General features: G+C 37.7%; 1 long non-coding RNA gene across 1 annotated transcript in view; it reads left to right on the top strand.

Moving 5' to 3' along the window:
- Positions 1-632: 632 nt before the first annotated feature.
- The window catches only part of LOC133224509 (uncharacterized), a 175,577-nt gene continuing 165,335 nt past the window's right edge, over positions 633-10,874 (top strand). The window contains exon 1 of the long non-coding RNA XR_009728859.1: positions 633-1,446. This is a non-coding gene — a long non-coding RNA (uncharacterized LOC133224509). The remainder of the gene's footprint in view (positions 1,447-10,874) is intronic.

Here is a 10,874-nt window from a genome sequence, read left to right as displayed (position 1 = left end):
GTGACTATCAGTCCGGTCAGATCTGGCATTATCTCAACCCCACGTGCCCCACGTTGGGCGCCAAAAAGAACTGTCGTAGTTTAAACCCAGCCAAGACAGCCTGTCCACTCGCCTCCCCCCCCTTCTTGCCCTTCCCCTACTCCTGGAGGGACGGACAGGAGAAAGAATGCAACTCCCACGGGTTGAGATAAGAACAGTTTAGTAACTAAGGTATAACACAAATCACTACTGCTACCACCAATAATAGTAATGATAAAGGAAATAACAAGGGAAGGGAATACAACACCCCATCACCGGGCGACCGATAACTCGCCCACCCAAGCACCGACCGATACCTCCTCCAACCCTGCAGTCCACTGAAGCCCCTTCCGGGTCACTCTCAGTTACATCCTGGGCATGACGTGCTGTGGTATGGAATACCTCTTTGGTCAGTTTGGGTCAGGTGTCCTGTCCCTGCTTCCTCCCGGCTTCCCTCCTCCCTGGCAGAGCATGAGGCCCACAAAGTCCTTGGCCAAATCAAAACATCATTGTTATCAGCTCTGTTCCCAGCCTGAAAGTCAAAACACAGCACTGCACCAGCTACCAAGAAAGAGAAAAATGACTGCTACTGCTAAAACCAGGACAACAACATAAATAGTTTGCTTCAACAATAGCTTGCTTTATCTTTGTTTTTGCATTGTATCCTGCTTAAGCACAATTGCGTAGGTGGATGGGAAGAATGTAAATTCCTGAAACTGTGAAACAAACAGGAACAAGGGATTTTTACAGCTGGACATAGGATATATTACAGTCATGCTTGATCAAATCAACATCTAATCTGGAAGTAATAGAACAAGTTATATGATAAGGGCTATAGGCATGTGCACGGGGTTAAATAGGCCAAAAATCCATATCAAAGAAGACTACTGGCGTTACCAACTAGCTCTTAAAAGACCCTCCTGGATATGTGCAGAATAAAGAATGAAGATTGCGTCAGGCATCAGGAGGTGGGATTCGTCTTCCTGAAAGTCTTATGGGTATGTAAAAGGCTTGACTATAAGAAACTTTGACTCTGTACTCACAAGTGCACATGCAGGATATGAAGGCATGCACTCAGTGCTGTAAATAAACCTTTGCTCCACTGACTTTGTCCCCAGTAAATTTTTCTAAAGGTGAGCTCATTTCTTACAGGTAGCAAAATGCCAGAGTAGGAAAAATTTTGGAGATGATTAATTGGAGGAAGGGTTAAGTTGGCAGAAATAAGTAATCCTGCTTAAGACTTCTGCATCTGGAGTGCTGTGAAATCCCTTGTGTTGTAGTAGGTGCTTCAGTGGGACTCAGAGTATTGTAATAATCACCTTGACTGGCTAAATTGGGCTGGTGAATCTTTCAGGTGATGGGGTGATCCGAGAACCTTACAGGTTTTGGTACATCTCTGGGTACTTTCTATACTGGGCACTGTAGGAGGTAAGGAGTAATCAAAAATGATGTGAGCAAAAGGAGGAAAAAGCTTCCTTTTATGTTTAAGATCTGTAGGTGTGGGGTGTTTTCCTTTATTTCCTCCCCCTCCCTAATGCATAAATATTGTACAAATGGGACAAAATATTGCCTATTTAAACTAAAACTTATAATGGGATCTGGGCAATTTAACAAAATTTACGTGATGCAAATAAAGTCCTGATACTAATTCTCTTTGATTTGTAATTGGGGTGAGAATTACTTTAAAATGAGCCTTGCTCTACCAGCAGTGCTGCATAATTAATTTCACTTGTGGTTGAAGCATTCTTCTTGATAAGGCTTCTTGATGAGTAACATACTTTTAGGCCTAATAAAAAAACTCAAACAAATCCCAAAACCTAAAATACACCAGAAGGAAAAAAAAAAAAGCTATTTGGTATCTAATAATCTGACCTTTTTGTTCATTATTAGTGAAATATTATTCTGTTACTATTTGAATTTCCCTATACTGTAAACTTTGGCCTTAAACTTTGTAATCCAAGTTTTCTTCAACAAGAAAGTTTCCAAAAATTTGTGTTTGAACTTCTGTTTCCACTCAGTGCTAAAAACTAAACAATCTGATCATAAGTGATAAACAAATTGAGTTTAAAGGAGGAACCACACCATTGCTGACTTCCAGGTTGTTTGTTTTTACTGGTATATTCCATCTATTCAGTATGTCTTTAGGCATAAAAAGAAGTAGAAAGATGCTGGATTGGAATCGTGTGGCTATGAAGTTCATAATAGGGTCTTTTGTTGGGTCTTTCAGATACTTGAGGCATAATTCTGTTTAGCAGCTCTTACTTTTTACTGTCTAAATTATTGTCTAGGCATTAAGTATTTTAAGTTTTTAATGCCTGCAAGATAGCACCAGGATTCTAGGATTACTTACCTGGTTGCTGCACCTGGTCCACTGTTAGATTCACAGAATATGAGTTGTTTGGAGTGGTGATAAATTAATAACTTCCCTTGGTGATAAATATTGATTTAGTAATATATCTTTTTTTTCTCTTCACAGCTTTCAAAGCAAATAATCAGTCTTTATGCTGAATTTAGTTTTCTTAAGAGAATCTTCTTTGATGTGTGTAGGTAAGGTGGGAAGGAAGGATTTTAACAGAGTGCCAAGGTAGACAGATTCTGTCAAGATTTTCCTTTATTAAATGGCTTACTGGAACAGTTTAGGAATATATTGGCTCTGAATTTAAATGGCATGGGAGTAGGGTCAGGGATAAAATTTCAGAGTTCTCAGAACAGAAGTAGGCCTTAGAAAGAACAGGAAATAAAATAGTACTAAAAAAAAGAAAAGCCCAGGAAAACAGCAAAGTTCAAACCTCTCCATTCCAGAGTAGTCTGTGTTAAATCAATATGTTACACTATTGTCATCATGGTGATACATGTAAGTTGTATTCGGACACCTATCTATAAATAGCAGTGACGTATTCCTTATGTACCGCTGACTATGTAGCCCTTCGGCTCATCACTGTTGTCATACTCCAACAGCAGAACAGCATTGAGTATTGTGTGCATTATAGGCTATATCAGTAACATCAAGGGGATTGAAATCACATAGTCTGCTAGCCTGCTATTTGCACTAATGTTCATCTCAGATGCTTCACTGAAACTTGAGGGAAAAGGGAATTGTGTTTTTACTTACTGTTTCTTTACTGTTTCTGCGGTTCAGTTACTGAGCGTGTGCTGTTTTCCGCTCCACTTGCCTACTTGGGGCACCAACCTTTGAGTGCCTACCTCCCACTGCAGCTGCTGCAGAGCTTGCAGAGCTCTCTGGGGCATGGTCCACATTTGTTCAGTGTGAATCTTTTCATCACGTCAAGAATTTCTCTGCGGAAAAGAGGACAAAATAAGCTTCGTGTCAGCTTCAATGACATTTTAAAAATCAAGCATCACAGTCAGCTTTCTGTATTGTATTAAATATGCATGTATGTCAAAATGAAAAGTTTATGTGAAGAACTCTTTTTTGATCATCTGGTATTCTCCCTTTTCTTTTCAAATTGACTTCATGGAGAGTGTCGAAGAAAGGGCTGCTTTGTTGTGCTGCTTTTGAAACAGACTGTTCTCAATGTTCATCTGTTCCTGCAGACCTAAAAATCCATTTCTTGATTATCGCTGAACTGTGGCAATATTAAGGCTGCTAGGTTATGCAAGCAAAACATTCTGCTATTTTGATCATTTTCGCTATTGCCTAAATGTAAATGTACTTTCTTTCTGATTGTACTCTCTCTTTTTAAAGAAGTCATAAATAGAGCATCAGGGTCTTGTTTTTATGTTGCTTACCGTGTATCTATTGTGTCATTTCAACTCAGGTTGGAAGGGACCCTGGGAGGTCTTTAGATCAAGGTCTTGCTCAAAACGAGTATCTGTTAGGTCAGATAAAATTGTTGATGACTTTCTCTAGCTCTGTCTTAAACCTCCAAGGACTGATACTGCACAGTATCTCTCGGCAACTTGTGCCATTCCCCCCTGTAAGAGCAGGTAGGCAGTTTCTCCTTATCTAGTTTGAACTCTTGTTTCAGCATCTTCCCTATAAGGTAAGAGCATGGTTCAGTCACCCCAGGCACTGGGAAGCTGCAGTTAGGTTCCCTATAGGTACCTCTTCCCTGGCTGGAGAAACCCTGGTCCTTCTGCCTCCCCTCACAGAGCAGGTCCTCCAGTCTCAAGTGTCCTGGTAGCCCTTCCCTAATCTCACTTCATGAGTCTGCCCAGAAGGGCTTTATAAGGAGGTTTATTAGGGTAAGAATGCTAAAGTTTTCAGTAAATGCAGTGTAACTTTCTTGGTTCCCCTGTCTCAGTCCTTGTATCATTTGAGAGGTGTTTTGTCTGAGACATCCCCCAAAGTTATTTGTGAAAATGTTTAGAGAAGAGTTAGAACAAACCTGTGCAGCAATATCTCCAGAAACATGACTAGATTAATAAAGCTCCTCTTAATTGCATATGAAACCTGTATGTTTGCCTGCTTTTAATCTACTTAACTTGTGAAATGGAATTCCAATATCCTGTTGTACCATTTAAGATATGAAGTGACAAGTTAAATGCCTTTGGGTCTAACTGCATTGCATCAGTTTGCCATAAACAAAACATATCTCGTAATCTCATAAAAAATTATCACATTTTCTTTTCCCCAAGATGTGTATTCTGCTTATTCAGGCCTATTGGCATTAACTGTAACATGACTCTTAAATAATTTGTTAATTTCTTATATCTGTGCTTCTCTGTTGGACTTGTCTGTGGTTTATGTCAGGCTGCCAAGTTTTCCAGTTATCTGGACCATCCTGTTTACCCTTAATGCATTAGCAGAACAGTAGCTTCCTTTTTGTTGTCTGAAACTCTGGCTGGGCGCAAAGATATTCAGGTTCAGGGATTTGGTATTTCTTGATCCTAACTTTTCCCTAGTCAGTTATTGTAACTGTTTCATAGATAATTATTTTTAACCATATGAGACAGGAATAGTAATTTCAACCTATGTTTTCTTCAAATGATTCTACCATTTCCTTGCTGTAGCATACTGTGGCATTCTTTTTGCTATTTATATTGGTAAGCTCCCTGATTTAAGCAAAATTTATCTATGGTATACCTAATAACAGCTTTCTTCCTGATGTCATCTATCTACCCTGTGTAGTGTTCTCTCATTCATAAAAATGTGATGTGCCTAGAGCTCCCATCATAAGATTTCCTTACATGTTTATTATCATTCATATATGTGAAAATTGTCCTTCCAGTTTGATTCCAGACCCTAGTATTTTTTACTTCAGAGAAGAAGACTTTTCCCAAGTACCAAAATATACTGTGTTTCTAGTAATAGATGTGATTAATTAATAAACAATTGCAGTACTAACTCTTAGTTTAGGGGCTAAGTTACTTTTTTTCTCTGCCAAAATGATACCTTCTTATGTTAAATAGAAAATGTTAAATAGAATAAACTTCAGCAGGAAGCTATAAAACATGTTGGTTTCTGTATTGAGAGAGATCCCAGAAGGGAAGTGGGAAAGCTGCACAATAAGGTAAAAGAAACAAATCAGTGTGTAGCCTCCTACAGAAGGAATAGAAAATGAGAAAGGCTAAAAGGAACAAAATAGTAAGAACCTATAAACAGTGTGATTGTCTCAATGACATTTAAAATAGATTTCTGAAGCTTCCCAAATAGGGGATTGAATTTTAAGCAGAAATTATTTATGCTGAGAAAATATAATGATCACAATAAAACTAGTTTAATAATGGATTTGTCTCTTAAACTGCTTGAGATAAGCAATAACACGTTAGTGTTATAACATTATCATGTATTAGTTATTACTATACCATTATAGTGATGATGTTCTGCCTCCTAATTCACTAAAGATGCTACAGTTTGTGACTGAAAATAGAACAGAATTGCAAAATATGGCTTGTCACACCGTTCCTCCAACTCCAGTGTTCCTCCAAGTAAACTACGTTCACTTTTAGTGAAGTAGTACTGATCTTGTAATTTAATATTGTGAAAAACAACTGCTTCTGACCTTAACATTTTTATGTCTAAAAAATCGTGTTTTAAGCTTCAAAGCCATAGACTAAGCCTTTTTAATACAGACATCACTTGGAAATGGCAAGCCTAGAACAAGCTGCAACTGCACTGACTTTTAAACATATTTTTATTTTTTAAACACTCTAATCAGTGACATAAATTTGCTGCAGGCTTTATTACAGCTAATTCACTTTGTATCAGCAAAGAATTTGGCCAGCACCATTGAAGATGGAAGTCATATGCAGTTGCTGGTGTAGCGTAGCTTTCTCCATCATCCAGGTTTGCCTAGAATTGCACCTAAGAAACCATATGTTTTATTAGTTGTTTGTAGCTGTTGTTTCAGCAAAAGACATAATGGTAACTTTTAAGTCTCTGGATTTCAGGAAAGCTTAAAAGTTTAGAGAAATATTGACACTAAAATTAAAAAAAAAAAAGGACAGGAAAAGATAAGAAATTCCTTAGGGATTTTACAGACCTCATTTTTTTCTTGCTTAATTGAAGCATCTCTTCTGTGAATCTGTTGTGCTTTACTTGAGACATACTTGTAAATCTTGCTCCTTAAGGTCAGACAAGAATACTGGTTCAGCAGTCACTTTGCCAGCAATGTGAATGTCCATACCATAGTCCTGCACAAGGAGACAGATAGACATTAGAGTTTTATAGGCATTTAATAATCATCTGACCTCATCTAAAAGTACCCACTCGAGTTTGATTTCTGCAGGATCATAATTAAAAGTGGAACTATTTTCAGTGCCATTCACATACCACTAATATTAGACTCTAACTTAGCATCAGAGTGTCTTCAAAGAAGCAGAGTACATGGATCATTACTGCATCTGAATTCATCATTCCTAATGCTGCACAGCTAGGGGCATGTTGGACTTCACAACTTTAAACAGGCAGTCTTGATGTGTTCCAGGCTGGTACACCTGCAGTAAAAAGCACCTGGTGCACAGAAAAGTGCCACTGGGGATTCATTAGGTGGAATTTTCCTTCTGAAGCAGCATTGATTAACTCCATGTTATGCTAATGTGCTTCTGGAAGCAAGATGGGGAAGAGGCAGGTAGAAAAGCTTTAGGGATAGTATTAGCTTTCAGATTCTACCCAAATTCTTCACTTATCAGAATGGGTTTAGTGATGGAGTGTTTGTTTGTTTGTTTCTCTGGAGTTCTTTAATATTGTGCTTCAATATTTTTCATAGTAAATTATACCATTAAAATAAAATGTAGCTAGTACTGACATACTCTAAGTCATGTTGCAATGTTCTGTCCTGCTTTTGCCACTGAGCTTTACTTTGCTACGGGGCATGTCAGCTATTGTATATATTACAGACTTGTTAGGAAGAGAACATTAGAATGCATGTCATCCTTAACCTTAAACTATAATTATGGGTGCACACTGTACATACACAAGCCTTTTGCTTACCCAAAACCACATGGACCCTGGAAGGGTTGTGCATAATTGATACCCATGTTAGTCTGTTGTACCAGAACTACTGGGGTTTTTATTTGCAGTTTTGCAATAAAGATAGAGACGCTTTTCAAGCCCAGTGAGGAATTAAACTCATAGTGGAAGATTGACAAATAATTACACTATTTCCTTTAGGTCTGTTAACTGCGGTAAAATTTCCAGCCTCTCTTAGTATTCCTAACAAGTTATACATTAGAAAGAATGTGTATAATGTTGCCTGTATCTTCTGCTCCACTTTTAAGTACAGATAGTGTTGTATAGTCAATACTGCAGGAAAGTAAAAGTCAGAAGCTCAAACTTTATAATTAACATATCTAAATAGTGTTTGCTTATGTTAAGGGCAAGATCAGCTTCTCTTTGTAGATGACACCAGCTCCTGTTCTATGAAACAAGCTCCCCGAAGACTTCCAAAAAAAGTTCAAAGCTGTTAACCGATTATCTATATTTAAGTCTACATGTATTGTAAAAGCTGTGTTTTACACTGGGGGAGGAGTTAATATAATTGTTTTTTTACTTAAATGAATGATGAATTGGTATCAAAGAAGTTTTTGTTTGTTTTATTTCAAAAGTGAAGGAAATAAATCATACTACAGAAAATGAGATGGAGATCTTTTGGACAATTCATTGTACTTATATAAACGTAAAGTGCACTTTTTGATTCTTTACGTCTTCTTGCCATGTTGGTATTAGGAAGGGCTGATGATATCTGAGATTTAGTTATGTGGCCAAAAGGATAAAATCGTTGGGCCTTGAAGGGAATGTTAGTTTGGAGAAATGTGCTTTTTGCTCTGAGATGAAAGAGCATCCTTTCTGAACTTCGTATGTGTGGAAGAGATGACAGGCATTTCTTTCTCATAGACCTATATGTTTTACAGGTGTTTTGTAAAAAAAGGTGGTGAGGGAGAACACTAGCTCAAAATATAACAGGGTGTACATGATAGCCTCATAAAGATCTCTAACTTGAAAGAATGAGTTAATTTAGAATGAAGATGAGTGTATCAATTAAAAAAGAGCAAGTGTATTGTATATGTATAAATGAAAGATATGGATTAATGTCTTAGCTTTAGATTTGAAGCACCTCAAAAGAAGGGGAAAACAATTGTTCCCTGTGAGATTGTGATTTATAATTTCCATTTATAAATTTTCCTTCATTAATGCTTGGTTTTCAGACATATTTTAAAACAATTTATCATCAAGAAATAGGAGCATTTATTTAACAACTAAAATCAGTGACAGCTTTGCTATTGACTCAGAATCGACCCAAATTTCCTTCTTTATGAGTACATGGGCAGCACAGCAAATGGATCAGGTCTGAGACAACTGGACTTGAGAAACAGTATGATTAGGATGAATACAGTGAAAAAGTATGCGTTTTCCAGGGACAGAAACTTACAGTGTTCTGTAGTAACTCAACATTAAGCATGGTATAATCTTTAAAAGGTGCTGTGTGCAATGCATATATACCTGAAAGCACAGCCCTAGTGGGAATGGTGGTTAGAAATGATAGAGTGAGGTTTTGACTCTTAAAGAATCTAGTTCTGATGGTCTCAGTTTCTGTTGAGATCATGCTAACTAATGAATCTATTCCTCATTGTTTAAAAAATGGAAAGTCTTGAGTTTTATTTTACCAAGGATTTGTTCTTGAATGGAAACTCATGAAATGGACTTACCTGGGTTATTCTTTTACATGACATATACCACTATGCATTTTTCATTAGTGAATTTTTCATGAGGTGATGTATGTATCTGCTGCTGCTTCAAGTTCATCGGTGAGCAACAGTAGCTTCAAAAGACCTTATTTTGCACGATTCACCAATGTGCAAAGAGAATAATTCTGGTCAAAGTTGTCCCAGTGTCACTGTCATGTCAGCCTTATAGTGTTTCCAGGGAACATCAGAACTGTATTTTGTGTGTGTCAGTGGAGTCCCGTAACCACAGCTCAATGTGTATACTTGCAGTAGGGCTGGAGATCAAGAAGCAATACTATGAGAGAGAAGTGTTAGTGACCTGATTTAGTAGTCTGAATGTTCTCTTGGGTCAAATGGTGGAGTATGTTGAGAAACCAGATGTGGAGCTGTGGAACCTGACCACTGGTTGAGGACAACTTTGCAGGGCCACTGAGGTCCACTAAGTAGTCATGAACAGTGATAATTTTTTTTTTTAATTGAATAAATAAAAAGAGCTGCTTGAAAGAGGGCAAATTTTCTCTTTGTTGTTTTTTGAGAGGGAGGCTGAATAAGGGGTTAGGAAGATGAGGAAGGGAAAAACAAATTATTCTGATCGTTCATTACACAAATATTTGAGGTGGTTTTAAACTGTCAAAAATAATGTTAATTGCTTGGGGTGGGAAGGAATTACTTTATGCACAGACACCAGATGTAAAGGTGCAAAGATTTATTCTTTGTTTTGGTGTTTTTTCTTTCCTCCTTTCCACATGTATGTCCAGAGATTACTCTTTCAGCTTGAGTGTACCCCTGCCCACAGAGATCACTTCTAAGAGGACCCCTCAGAGCATTGAATCCACTGCTTGTTACTGATGAGAACCTGCTACCAAAATACCTGCATGCAAATATCTCTTAACCGAATCAATTTCTTTTTAAGGGAAAATTTTAAGATTTGGAGTTGTTTGGTTTTGCTCTTAGCCAAAAATGTTTGTGTCTGTGATGTGAAGATCATTGGTCAAAACGGGTCAACTCGGCCACGAAAGCAGAAAAACTCCATGACCATCCTTGCACTGGGCTTAACTTTTGGTTTGTTCTCAATGCTGTTTCTTTTAATTGCTCTCTGGAAATTGAGGTGCATCTGTTCCTGTACTGGTTGAAAGGATCCCTCTGAATATGCCTTTTGTTTCTGTATGTTTCATAATCATCTGCCACACGTCTCTGCTGGAGGCGAGTTATTAGGCTATGTGGACCTATAGCCTGAGCCAGTGTGGCTCCTCTTTTTCTAGTTGCTCACCAAGCAGAAAGTTTTATGTGATCTTATTAAACATTGCAACAAAAATGCTCACACAAGACCTTTATTATAATGCCAATGTACCATGCCAGTTCCACTGCCATTATTTCTGTGGAGGAAAGAGCGGCTTTGGAGTTAGTTACACATCAGTTATCTGTTAAAGAAGTTTTAAGATCTTGGTATCTGTGTGCCCTTTCTCCAAGAGGGGGACTGAAAGAGCAAACTGCAATTTAAAACCATGACTGTCAGTAATGATATTCAAGGAACTAGGAAAAGAGGCTTTTCTTTTTAAACAAAACAAAACCCTGTGGGCAATCCCAGGCATGTAACCAATTACTTATCTCCTTGTCCATCTACCTTTTGTTGTGTGAATATTTTTCACAGTATGAATGTCTCAAGACCTACATAGATGCTTGCTGCAGATCATCAAATTGATGTTACTTTTTTAAAGTCTAAAAAA

This window comes from Neopsephotus bourkii, unplaced genomic scaffold (assembly GCF_033783945.1).
Source record: "Neopsephotus bourkii isolate Nb327-2 ecotype Australia unplaced genomic scaffold, CSIRO-AGI_Nbou_v1 NB_1685, whole genome shotgun sequence".
Lineage (NCBI taxonomy): Eukaryota > Metazoa > Chordata > Aves > Psittaciformes > Psittacidae > Neopsephotus > Neopsephotus bourkii.
This window is presented reverse-complemented; position numbering and strand designations above follow the sequence as displayed.